Source organism: Scyliorhinus canicula, chromosome 24, assembly GCF_902713615.1.
Source record: "Scyliorhinus canicula chromosome 24, sScyCan1.1, whole genome shotgun sequence".
In the NCBI taxonomy this organism is placed as follows: Eukaryota; Metazoa; Chordata; class Chondrichthyes; order Carcharhiniformes; family Scyliorhinidae; genus Scyliorhinus; species Scyliorhinus canicula.
This window is the reverse complement of record NC_052169.1, coordinates 18,203,447-18,216,726: the sequence shown is the minus strand read 5'-3', so window position 1 is coordinate 18,216,726 and position 13,280 is coordinate 18,203,447. Positions and strand designations below refer to the sequence as shown.

General features: G+C 50.3%; 1 protein-coding gene across 3 annotated transcripts in view; it reads left to right on the top strand.

The window, feature by feature from the left end:
• Positions 1 to 13,280, top strand: part of LOC119956792 (putative GPI-anchored protein pfl2) — a 121,116-nt gene that overhangs the window by 66,149 nt on the left and 41,687 nt on the right. The window lies entirely within an intron of this gene.

Sequence of the window (13,280 nt, the reverse complement as noted above, 5' to 3'; positions counted from 1 at the left end):
AGATGAATCAGGGTGTCCCGGTGAGTCTGGTGAGAGGTATTACAGGGACCAACCCACCATTCCCAAATTGTCAGAAACATGTCTGGCACCATATCAATGCTGCTATATTAATGGGTCTCTGACAGCTGCCTGAGACAGGAGTTAGGCCTCTTTAATATGCCAATAAAGACACTTAATGCTTGCAGCAGGGCCTAAACCAGATTAGCTATCTCCGAATGTTGCCCCTGCCCATAAACCCACCTCCTAAACTTACTCCCCATTATGTCTGGGACCCCACAGGCTGCTACGTATAATCAGAATAAGCTATGGGTTCAATCCACTGTTCTCTTGTCACCAGCTGAATTGAGTGTGTGCATTTTGTGCTACACCCGGATCCAAATTCCATGCTCCATCGTCAGTATTGAGCAGGCCCAGGACTGGTGCAGAATGTAACTGGCACAGTGTCAATTTCCTCCACTCAACACCTACCAGGTGCATGGACCTCAAACACAGTAAAGGCCCCAATGTTCCAGTGCGTGACCTTTGCTTTTCCTGCATCACCTGAACTTGTGATCTTTGTGTGTCAGTTTATGCTGCACCGATAGTAGTTTCAGTATCATATCCGTTCACCCTTCGCCCCTTGGTACCCTGGCTGAAACGCAGTCCAGAACGTTGAGGGGATAGTCTGCTCTGTCGACTGCTCACAGCATCGTGACATGGAATGAGTTTACCCCAGGGCAGCCCACATGGCCTTACAGCACAGAACTGTGACTCAGGTGAGGGAGGCTGTAATGAAGGCTAGTGAGGGAAATGGAAAATCAAACCATTATCACTGGGAAGCTCTTTAAAAGTTCGAATGAACAAGTATTGTTGGAGCCATGCTGAACCTGGGAGTGTGTGGAGATTTTATAGGTTCCCACTCCTGCTATGAAACTTCACAGGTCGAAAATAGATATTGGGAAATCTGAATGACAATCCGGAATTTGAGCACATAATCTAGGCAGATACTTCAGTGCAGCACCAAGGGAGTGTTGCATTGTTGAAGGCAATGTCCTGAACCTGTCTGCTCTGTCAGATGGACTGAAAAGATCCTGTGGCATTACGATCAAGAGCCGATTTTTATCTGGACGTTATCAGATTGCTGCTTGTGGGAACTTGCTGTGTGCAAACTGGTTGCTGTGTTTCCTGCATTATGATAATGATTATATCCAAACTAATTTGTAAAGATCTTGGAAAGTCCTGAGGTCGTGAATGGCGCTATATAGATGGAAGTCTTCTTTCTATTCATCCAAGAATTTCCAGAGAAGGGAAACCACACGGAACACCAGAGTTAATTGCCACCCTCGGGAGCAAGTGTGTTTCACCAGCCGTAGACCCAAAGCTGTTTGAGACGCAGGACTTTGTGCAGACTGTAATATTCTGGAGCATTCTGTAAATGGTATCAAATCACAGGCAGCAACTCCTTGGCTTTCACAGATTGTTCTGAGGCTATGTGGCTATCAACACAAAGCAAAGAGACCGACCCATTCTGCGTTTCCAATCTCACCAACGCAGAGCGTGGGATCACACAGTTGAAGAATGCGCCGGTTGTTCATTTGGGGCTGAAACTGGTCTTTGCCAATTTTGACTTTGACTGAAATGAAAATTTGACACAGGGGGAAACTGACTGTTGATTCTCTGTGAGTTTCACACCACTAACGGATGCACGATCAATAACTCTCGAAGCGAGATTGGAGTACAATTGAAGGCTTTATTGGACTAGATGTTTCCCCCAGCAGCACAGGTACAGAATGCAGCTGCTAGGGAGACACAGACTGTTATACTCCGCCTTACTGGGCGGAACCAGCAGGCAGGCTTCACCAATGATCTTACTGTCTCAGGTACCTCCCACACCAATGATCTTACAGCATCAACCTAGGTACCGTAATACCTCTAATACCGACTACCACACTAACGAGGACCAATTCCATCCCAACCCCCACCACAACTCAGGCAGGACTCTAGAACAATGCATTGCTGCTGTGTGATATGCATAATATAGGACTATTATGCAGAATGTAAACCCATGTGATGGGAAGTCATTGAATAAAAATTGTTTTAAATGTCAATGAAATGATGAAGTGAGTTATCATTGAAGCAGGAATTTTATGCCAAGCTAATGGAGTAAATGGAATTATCCCAGTGAGGACACAGCAATCGGGCTCAAGGCCCCTGAGGTAGAGATGATCAAACTCAACCAGGTTTCCCAACACTTGACAGGTGCACAAGTCTTCCATATCCACACATACAACACTCTTCCTGTTGCTGCTTGCCCTTCATTCGCCCCAAATTCAAACCCCTGGAACTCCTGACAAGAAAGCTTTGTGGGTGCACCTACACCACACAGAGTGTGGAGTCTAAGGAAAAGGGTCACCATCACCTTGTCAAGGGCAACTAGAGGTGGGCAATAAAGACAGCCTTGCCAGCAAGGCTCTCATCCCAAGAAAATTATTTGTTAAAAAGCTCCAACTATTTCTAGATCGCATTACCATTGTTCTAATTTTCCAGTCTTTGAATTTGAATCTAATTCTGGAACAATGCATGTTGTTTGGAACATGAACACCACACAACAAGGACTGGAATGAAGGGAATCCACATGAATTTACTGCTAAAGCCCCCTCCATACATCATAGATCATCATCATCCAAATGTGCAGGTTTGGTGGATTGGCCGTGCTAAATTGCCCTCAGTATCCAAAAAAGTTAGGTGGGGTTACTGGGTTATGGGGATAGAGTGGAGGTGTCGGCTTAAGTAGGGTGCTCTTTCCAAGGGCCGGTGCAGTCTCGCTGGGCCGAATGACCTTCTGCCCTGTAGATTCTATGATACATAGTCCCTCAAAGTGGACTCCCCTTTCTTGTTTGCTAATCTCACCCCAGATTGTAAACCGGTCGCCACTCGGAGCAGACGATACAATGCCCAGGACCGGACCTTCATCGGGTTCGAGGTCCAGAGGCTCCTTATGGAAGGCGTTATCGAGGCCAGCAACAGTCCCTGGCGAGCCCAAGTGCTGGTAGTTCGGACTGGGGAGAAAAACTGGATGGTCATTGATTACAGTTAGACCATCAACAGGTTCACGCAGCTGGACGCGTACCCTCTCCCCCGTATTTCCGACCTGGTTAACAGGATTGCGAAATACAAAGTCTTTTCCACGGTGGACCTTAAGTCTGCTTACCACCAGCTCCCCATCCGCGCGATTGACCGCAAGCACACTGCGTTTGAGCCAGATGGGCGCCTCTACCACTTCCTCAGGGTTCCATTCGGTGTCACAAATGGGGTCTCGGTCTTCCAACGGGACATGGACCGAATGGTCGACAAGCATGGGTTACGGGTTACCTTCCCGTACCTCGATAACGTCACCATCTGCGGCCACGACCAGTAGGACCATGACATCAACCTTCAAAAATTCCTCCGAACCTCAAAACTCCTTAATTTAACCTACAATAAGGATAAGTGCGTGTTTAGCACCGACTGTCTAGCTATCCTCGGCTACGTAGTGCGAACGGAGTGATAGGCCCCGACCCCGAACGCATGCGCCGCCTGATGGAACTCCCTCTCCCCAACTCCCTCAAAGCCCTCAAACGCTGCCTGGGCTTCTTCTCATATTACGCCCAGTGGGTCCCCAATTACGCCGACAAAGCCCGCCCCCTCATCCAGTCCACCTCTTTTCCCCTGTCGATGGAGGCCCGCTAGGCCTTTAGCCGCATCAAAGCGGATATCGCAAAGGCCACGATGCATGCTATCGATGAGTCCCTCCCATTCCAGGTCGAGAGCGACGCATCTGACGTAGCTCTGGCGGCCACCCTGAACCAAGCAGGCATACCCGTGGCCTTCTTCTCACGACCCCGCCACGCTTCCGAAATCCGCCACTCCTCGGTGGAAAAGGAGGCACAGGCCATTGTCAAAGCTGTGCGATATTGGAAGCACTATCTGGCCAGCAGGAGGTTTACCCTCCTCACAGACCAACGATCAGTAGCTTTCATGTTCGATAATGCACAGAGGGGCAAGATCAAGAACGACAAGAGCTTGCGGTGGCGGATCAAGTTGTCCACGTACAACTACGATATCTTGTACCGTCCTGGGAAGCTCAACGAGCCTTCCGATGCCCTATCCCGCGGTACCTGTGCCAGCGCGCAGATTGACCGCCTCCGCTCCCTCCACATGGACCTCTGCCATCCAGGGGTCACCCGTTTTTACCATTTTATTAAGACCCGCAACCCGCCCTACTCCGTTGAGGAAGTCAGGACCGTCACCAGGGACTGCCACGTCTGCGCCGAGTGCAAACCGCACTTCTACCTCCTTTATGAGTGACGAACTGCGTCAATTCCTGCTCAGCAGGGGCATAGCCTCCAGCAGGACAACCAGGGGTAACCCCCGGGGTAACGGTCAGGTCGAGCAGGAGAATGGCACCATTTGGAAGACCATCCTGCTGGCTCTACGGTCCAGAGATCTCCCTATGCCCCGTTGGCAAGAGGTCACCCCCGACGCCCTGCATTCAATCCGGTCTCTCCTCTGTACTACCACTAATCAAACATCTCATGAACGTCTTCTTGTTTTCCCCAGGAAGTCGTCCTCAGGATCCCCTCTCCCGACCTGGCTGGCCACTCCCAGGCCTATCTAGCTCCAGAAGCAGGTGCGGGTGCACAAGTCCGACCCGTTGGTTGAGCGAGTCCAGTTACTCCATGCCAACCCGCAGTATGCGTACGTGGAGTATCCCGACGATCGGCAGGATACGGTCTCACTCCGGGACCTGGCACCCGCTGGCGTGCGGCCTTCTCCTCTTCCATCAACACCCGCCCCCCCAACCCCAATTCCCCCAAGCGCCCCCCGCGCCCCCACGACCCAGCACATATACCCCCCCTTCCCCAATTACAGCGTCTCCACCACCGGCCCGTGGTACGGAGACACATCTACGACCGACGCTCCCAGAGGCAAGGACGACCATCGGCCCAACGTCACCGGCTCCACTGCGATGGTCCACCAGAACATCACAGGCACCCGACAGGCTGATCGTGACCATCTGATGCAACCATGGGACCTTATTGGACTCTATTGTAATTTGTTTTGCATCCTAATGTAGTATTGTTTATTTTTGCCACGAGCCAGTGGGCAGCCCATATCTTCGATTATCTCTACTCATACCACCAGTCCTCGGACCACCCCTCTCTCTTCCCCCACACACCCCCCCCCGCCTTGTTCCTCCACAAGGGGTGAATGTGGTGTTATGAGTGGGAGCACTGCCATTGGTGCAGAGCATTGGTTTCCCATTGGCTCTGGCTGGTCATGTGCCTCTCGTCTGATTGGCTGGGACTAGTCATGTGACTGCTCACCAATTGGTCGAGAGGCAAGTAGACCCCGCCTCCAAGGCAGGGTATAAGTACCCAGGTTTCCCGGCAGTCGGTCTTTCTCTGTAGTCGACCACCGGGCTAACAACTAGCTGATTAAAGCCACAGTTTGGATCTTCATCGTGTCTCGCGTCCAATTGATGGTACATCACACGTGCAGGTGATGGGTGTAAACGTGCTCTCAGGCAGAAAGACAGGAGTCAGACTGTGGCATAGGACAGAGCTCAGTTCACAGCAGGTTATCATCACCATCCTGACTTGTATATTGAGGCGCTAACAGTGGTGACACAGGCTCATCTCCCTGAAGTGATGGAACACAGACCCTGGGAGGGTGGGACAGGGGAAGGGGGGATGCGGTGACTGGTAATTGGTGGGTGGAGGGATGGTCGGGGGGGGAAGGGAAAGAGAAGTGGAGGCAGACTGGGTGGAGCACGGGTATGGGGGACAGTGGGTGGGAAGGAGAGAGGGGGAGATATGACAGACAAAGCAGGTGCTATGAGAATGAGGCCTCCCTGGTCCTTTGGCCATGCCAATCCCTCACCACCACCTCCTGCCGTTACCCTCTGGCTGGTCCCATGGGTCCTCCCTGGGCCCAACCTCTGGTTCCTCCTTGTCCCCATTCTCGGAGGTGGCCGCATGTTCCTCCTCCTCCACCTTCTAGCACGTCGCCCTGCTGCTGTGGAAGGTTGTGGAGGGCACAGGAGATCACCATGAAGCAGGCGACCCTCCCGGACGTGTTGCAGTTCACCCCAGAGCGGTTGAGTCAACAAAACCGACTTTTCAGCAGTCCGATGCACCGCTCAATGACAGCCCGGCTGGCCACATGGGCCTCGTTATATCGAGTATCTGCATTGGTCTCTGGTCTCTGTACTGGTGTCATTGGCCTGGTCCGAAGAAGATACCACTTATCCCCCAAGAACCAGCCAGTCACCCTGGGATGTCCCTCGAAGATGCCAGTGATCTCCGACTGCCCCAGGATATAGCTGTTGTGCACACTCCCTGGGATGCGTACACACATGTGCATGATCTTGAGGTGGTAGTTGCATATAAGTCGGAAGTTTAGGGAGTGGAATTCCTTCCTGTTGATGAAGGTAAATCGCGGACCGCCCAGTGCATGCATGGCGACATGCGTACCATCTATTACCCCATTGACCTGGGGCATCCCAATGATGGTGGAGAATCCTGCTGCCTGGGCATCTTGATGGGCCTGATCCAGGTCAAAGTTTATGTAGTCAGCTGCCGAGTAAACAGGGCATCCATGACTTCATGGATGCACTTTTGGGCTGTAGGTTGGGATATGCCACACAATTCCCTGCTCGAGCCCTGGAATGAACCCGAGGTGTAAAGATTCAGGGCTGTGGTGACCTTGACAGCCACCAGGAGTGGGTATCCTCCACAAGTCCACAAGGACATAGCACATGTGTCTTACCGTCCTTGTTGAGACAGAGCCTCCTGAGGCCCACGAGGACCAATGTCTATTCAAAGGATGAGTGGCGTCTGCACACCATTGGCCGTCACTGGCCTCGATCCCTCCCTGTCCTGATGGACGGCCGTTTCCTCCGGGTGTGGGACAGGACCCTGCATGTGAATCTTCACTTTGAGTCTGTGTAAACGGTGCTGCCACTGCCTTCTTTGCTGTCTACCTCCTGGGTTTCCAACACCACCACGAGGGCAACTTGCGCAGGATCCAAAATATGATCCATCATATAATATCTGTAAGGAATTGGAAATAGCATGAGACTGACAATCAGTATGGCTTCCACCCTGTGCTCTCTGAGCCCTCAAGCGGCCTAACCATTACATTCCCTGCCATCTCTCAGGGTGTCATGCAACACGCCCTGCACACACACCCCTCGCCCCTTCAGAGGCCTCTGGGCAGTGGACCTCAGACCCTGTACCCCAGACATCTGCTGGAAACATGACCTGGACCAGACACTGGTTCCCTCCCTGCTCCACACACCCACCCTCTGTTCGCGGCGGTTCACGTGCAGGGTCCTGTCTCACACCCGAAAGAAACGGCCGCCCATCAGGACAGGGAGGGACCGAGGCCAGTGACGGCCAATGGTGTGCAGGCATCGCTCATCCATCGAATAGACGTTGGACCTCATGGGTCGCAGGAGGCTCTGTATCAACAAGGAGAGGGTATTGCACATGTGCTATGTCCTTGTGGTCTTGGCACCAGTGCTGGGTCCCAGCTCTTGGGTGGTCTAACTTTGACTGCTGCCTCTATGGTGTTGATGCTTCCGGAGTTCAGGACACGTGTCCAGGCCTCACATTCTGATTGGGATGCTAGACAGTAACAATTGCCTGCGTCATGTCACGTCCACCCACGCGGATCCACTTGGGAGCTTTGAGGTGCTTACATTCCGAGAATTGCCAATTCACCATTAGCTTCAGCAAGGGCAGCATGGTGGCGCAGTGGTTGGCACTGTTGCCTCACGGCGCCGAGTACCCAGGCTCGATCACGGCCCCGGGTCACTGTCCGTGTGGAGTTTACACATTCTCCCCGTGCCTGCTTGTGTCTCACCCCCACAACCTAAAGATGTGCAGGATGGGTGGATTGGCCACGCTAAATTGCTGCTTAATTGGAAAAACATAATTGGGTAATCTAAATTTAGAGAAAAATGTTTTGTTTTTTTAAAAGCCTTCAGCTGTGCGGCCAATGGTTGCCATGGTCTGTGAGGGTTAAAGTGACCTTCACCAAATTACCACGGACGGGGCTCTGTCAGGGGCTGTTCGGTGGGACAGACAGGCAGCAGCTGGAGCTGCCCAAGTTATGGGTATAAATGGTCCAGGGGAGTGGCATGGCATACCCCTGGGCGCTGACCCCTCTCACCCCCCCCCCCAGCCCAGGGGCAACCCTCCCCCAACGATGGCGGCCCACCCTCCCAACCGAGCCTATCTCCTCCCCCCCATCCCCCTCCCCCCGGTGGCTCCGCCTCCCCCCGAGCAGTGGGTCAGTGGACCCGGTGCCCCCGGGCTGACTTCCCAGTTTTGAAGATGGCTACTCCCCTCCTCGGATCCCCACAGTAGCCATTGTGCTAGTTTCACATGTTTAAATAGGTGTTCTAAACAACAGCCACGTGACTGCCGCTCGTTCCCCCACACTGATCCGCCGTATGCATTCTGCGGCTCCATGGTGAAGCTGTTCATTGGCCAGCACAATGACCGCTTGCACCCCCCAGGACAGGAAGTACTGATTGGGAAGTGGTCAGCAGTCTGTGACTGGGGTGGATGCAGCTACTGGACAGTGAGAGGGAAACCAGGCCAGGTTTGTCAGCCAGGAACACCGATCAAATGAGGCCAGTCAAAGCAGCTGACACATGTCAGGAAGAAAGCTACACAGTCATCACTTTGTGTAACCACTCTCTGGAATCCAGGATGTAAGTGTTGAAGTGCTTTTCGTAAGAATGGAGAAGGAGATGACTTGGATGTTTGGATGGTGCAATGCAGTGGAACCGGTAAGAAATATTGTGACATTGTGTGTGTTTGACAAGTTACTTCGTCTCGGCTAAAGTCATAGTTTGCAAAATAAAAACAAGATCATACATTTTCTATACTTGTTCAAATTTCTAAAGAAATGGGAATATATTTAAAACAAAGTTTGTGTGTAAATGTAAGGATGTGCATGTTCAACTGAAATTGTTTCACTTGGAAAACTTAGAAAAATGAGGTATTGGTAATAAAGTTTCAAAGTAAAAAAAAGAATGCCGGCTGCGACAGACCTTTAAGTATGAATAATGAGTCTTTCCGCGAGAGGCAGCAGCTGAGAGAAGGTCATGCGCCCAGCACATATATGATGTCACGCTCCCTGTGCGCCTGTGCTTTGGGCGGAAAGTCATGGAGGAGAGATTCCTCCTTTTTGTAGCTGCCAGCAAGCAAGCAACAGGACTGTGTGAAGAACTGAAGATGGAATATTTTGTAATAAGGAAGAGAGAGGCAGAGACACAAACTGCCCAGGATCTCACAACAGAATCTGCTGGAGAGAGCTTCCACAGAGAGTCCACAGCAGGACAAAGCTGTGCTGCTGTGAGCTGTATCCAGAGCTCCAGGACTTCTGGTGAATAAACAATGAAGAAGAAACTGAAATCAGAAACAAAGCAGTATAAAGATGATGTCTTGAGGTATGGCTTTAATTGTGCCAATGGAAGTCAGGATGCAAAGTTCATGTGTGTTATATGCAGGGAGGTGCTGGCAAATGAAAGTTTAAAACCCTCAAATATTCAATGGCATTTGAAGACTAAGACAAAGTTCTTGATTTTTTCAAAGGATGCAGCAAGAACTTAAATCGTCAGCTGACGTCAGACTTCGCAGAAATGTAACATTGAATGACGAAGCAAGTGAGATCATGAGGACCAAACAGGCTCACCTGCCGCTTTAAAGGTAAGCAATAATGGTGGGTCGCAAAGGTCGGCCGGTGTGGGTCGCTAAGGTCGGCAGGCATGGGTTGCTAAGGTTGGCCGGCGTGGGTCGCTAAGGCTGGCCGGCGTGGGTCGCTAATGTCGGCTGGCATGGGTCGCTAAGGTCGGCCGGCGTGGGTCGCTAAGGTTGGCCGGCGTGGGTCGCAAAGGTCGGCTGGCATGGGTCGCTAAGGTCGGCCGGCGTGGGTCGCTAAGGTTGGCCGGCGTGGGTTGCGAATGTTGGCTGGAGTGGGTCCCAAAGGTCCGTCGGTTGGTAAAAGTGAAAAAAAGTTTGAAAACACTGCGATAGGGAGTCCTTCACATTAATGATTGGTCTTAATCAGTGATTATTGGTTTCTCACTACGCCGCAGCGGGATCTGGATCTTGCCAACGGGAACAGGCCAGTTAGATCAGAAACCAATCGCTGCCCAGCGTGGTTCCCAATTTTGGCCTCTCCCACTAGCTAACCGACTCACTCATATTCACGCCTGGCGCACTGCGGCTGGTAGATCGGGCCCTTTATCTTCATTCCTTCACTGTGGCAATCCCCAGGATCTCCCTTGCTAACAGCACTGTGGGAGTACCCACACCACATGGACACCGCGGGGCAGGTAGAATATTCTCCATCAACTTCTCCACGACAACTAGTGATGGGCAACAAATAGCAAATTGCCAGTAATATCCTTGAACTGAAGAGTAATCACAAAATTATATTGAGCACCGTTCATGCAGCAAGTTTAGACTCTCTGAAGATACATTGAGATAATTTGAAGAAGGAGTTTGAACTAAGCCGGGTGAAAATAAATTTGAACACAGATGTTGGGAAGAATGTTTTTTTTTAATTTAAATTTAGAGTGCCCAATTATTTTTCACTGGTGTAATGATCCCCCTTTCTTTTTATATACAAATTATTTTTTTTTCAATTATGGGGCAATTTAGCGTGGTCAATCCACCTATCCTGCACATCTTTGGGTTGTGGGGGTGAAACCCACGCAGACATGGGGAGAATGTGCAAACTCCACACGGACAGTGACTCAGAGCGGGATGGAACCTGAAACACAGCAACACCCTCTGAACATACACTTGGTACTTCACAGCCTCCTACACCTTTTGTCATTTCTTTGGTTGGGAGGTTGAACAAAAATCTCAACTTCCGTCCCAATACCATTAACATAACGTCAGGCCACACATTTCATCAGAGTTGGTCAAACAGGAAGCAAGTCCAACTTCTCTTTCTCACAGATCAGGATGTGAGGGCGAACCTACCACTCGGGTAGTAGAAAATAATCCGTTTTGACCAATATTCGTAATTCCCCATGCTGCTGTTTTTTTACTTCTTCACCGAGCAAAGACGGTGTGGAATTTGAAATGGCTCTCGATACTTTGTTTCTGGGTCTTTTTCTCCTGTTCCAACATGTTGCAGGTAAGGACGAATAGTCTCCATTAATCTTCAACATATTCCTCATCTGGACAAAAAGGATATAAATCATTGCTGTTCTTGTGTAGATGTTTAACACAGTCGAATGATGGTGTTTGCTGTGTTACTTTATCATGGTGCGATCATGGACCATCAGTTTGATTCAGAGAGTGAGGAGAGACTAGGAGCAATTCTTTACACAGAGAGTGGGGGCAATGGAATGCTTTGACAAGCAGTGGTTGAAGCAGAGATCATTCATCTTTTAACTGAGAATTAGATAAGTATTTGAAGTTGTGAAAGAAACAGGACTGTAGAGAGAGTGAGTTGGCCAGTTAGTTCTGGCAAAGAACCACAATTAAATACAATACTTATAGAAGTAATGGTTCAGTATTATTGAATCCAAATTTTCATCACATTCTGCCACGTTTATACATCCCCTCCACCCTGACTTTGCAGCAATATTCTTTTCCCCAGGGCGGAAATGGCTGTCACGGGGGGACATAATTTTAAGGTGATTGGAGGAAGGTATAGGGGAGATGTCAGAGGTCGGTTCTTTACACAGAGAGTGGTGGGTGCGTGGAATGCACTGCCAGCAGAGGTGGTGGAGTCAGAGTCATTAGGGACATTTAAGTGACTCTTGGACAGGCACATGGACAGCGGTAAATTGATGGAGTGTAGGTTCGGTTGATCTTAGATTAGGATAAATGGTCGGCACAACATCGTGGGCCGAAGGGGCTGTACTGTGCTGTACTGTTCTATGCAATATTCATGTTTCTGTGTCAAAATTCAACTCCTGACCTGTTTTACAGATGGTGGAAAGGTTTTGAAGGTCATGGGGGTGAGTTACACACCACAGAATTCCCAGCCTTGTAATTCCTGCTCTTGGAAGCCAGTTTGATGTAAAAGGTAACCTTGCCATAGTCCCAGATGACCATAGGCTGCTTCCCCCTTTGAGGGGCGAAGAGCTGGCTGGTGGTGACTTAAACTGAGGGTCACCATACCTCAGGTGAGGGGCGAGGTTGAGTTTCATGAATAACCTCAGCCTGTACCGGAATTGAACTGCACTATTAGCCTTGGTCTGCATCACAAACCAGCTGTCCAGCCAACTGAGCTGCATGTCAATGGTCAATGGTGTGGCCATCTGGGACGGCCACGTCACGATTACAAAATGGACACTTTACAAAGAATGCAGGGAAAATGGACAATGCTGAGAAAGCAAGCAGGTGCAAGGTTTGTCTGATGATTGGAGCTGTAGCTCCCAGACTAGGCCGATACTGCAAAGCCATTACCATACTAATGGGCCATCTCCGGGGACAAAAGGGTAACATTTAGGTAAACGATACTAAGGCAGACACCCCGGTGCCAGAGGAGACTAGAACAAAGCAGGCCAACGGCCACCTAGGGCCCACCCAGCAACAGGGCAGCCGCCCCTTTATTGGAGGAAATCGATAGGAATGATCAAGATGCGGTCCAATTAATTGGAACCAAGTTCAAGGCCCGCCCAACAGCGCGCGAAGCCCCCTTTGGGTATAGGAAGAAGCCCCCAAGAGAGAATCGCTCTCTTGGCCTTGGCTCTCAGCGAGGAGAGACCTGCCTAGCAGCTGCACCAGAACAGGTAAGTCCAAAGTCAATGCACGCTACGAGACAGACGCTCTTATCTGCTATTCCGTACCAGCTCAACCCCAGCAGCCTCAGACCCGGACAGCGGCCATTGTTCCTCTAACTGAGTGGGCGCCCGAAGCTAAGTATAGGCTTTAGTAGCAGTGATAGTTTAGTTGGTAGAGTTTTGTGCATGAGTATATTTGACTGTGTGTGTAAATAAATGAGCATTGATTTCGAACTTACTAACTGGTGTATCGAGTCTTTGATCAGTATTCGGTTTTGAACCTTGTGGTGGTATCGAAAGATACCTGGCGACTCTTGAGCAACCGTAATTAGAATTAAGGACGGCGATCATATTAACCACCATAAACAGAGACAATTAAAGAGAGAACACAACGAGCAACAATGGTAATCTCGAGAATATTGTTGCCATTGAATATCAGGGGAGATGACAGAATTGGAATGATATTTACTCTGTGGAATGTTATTTATCTCCATCT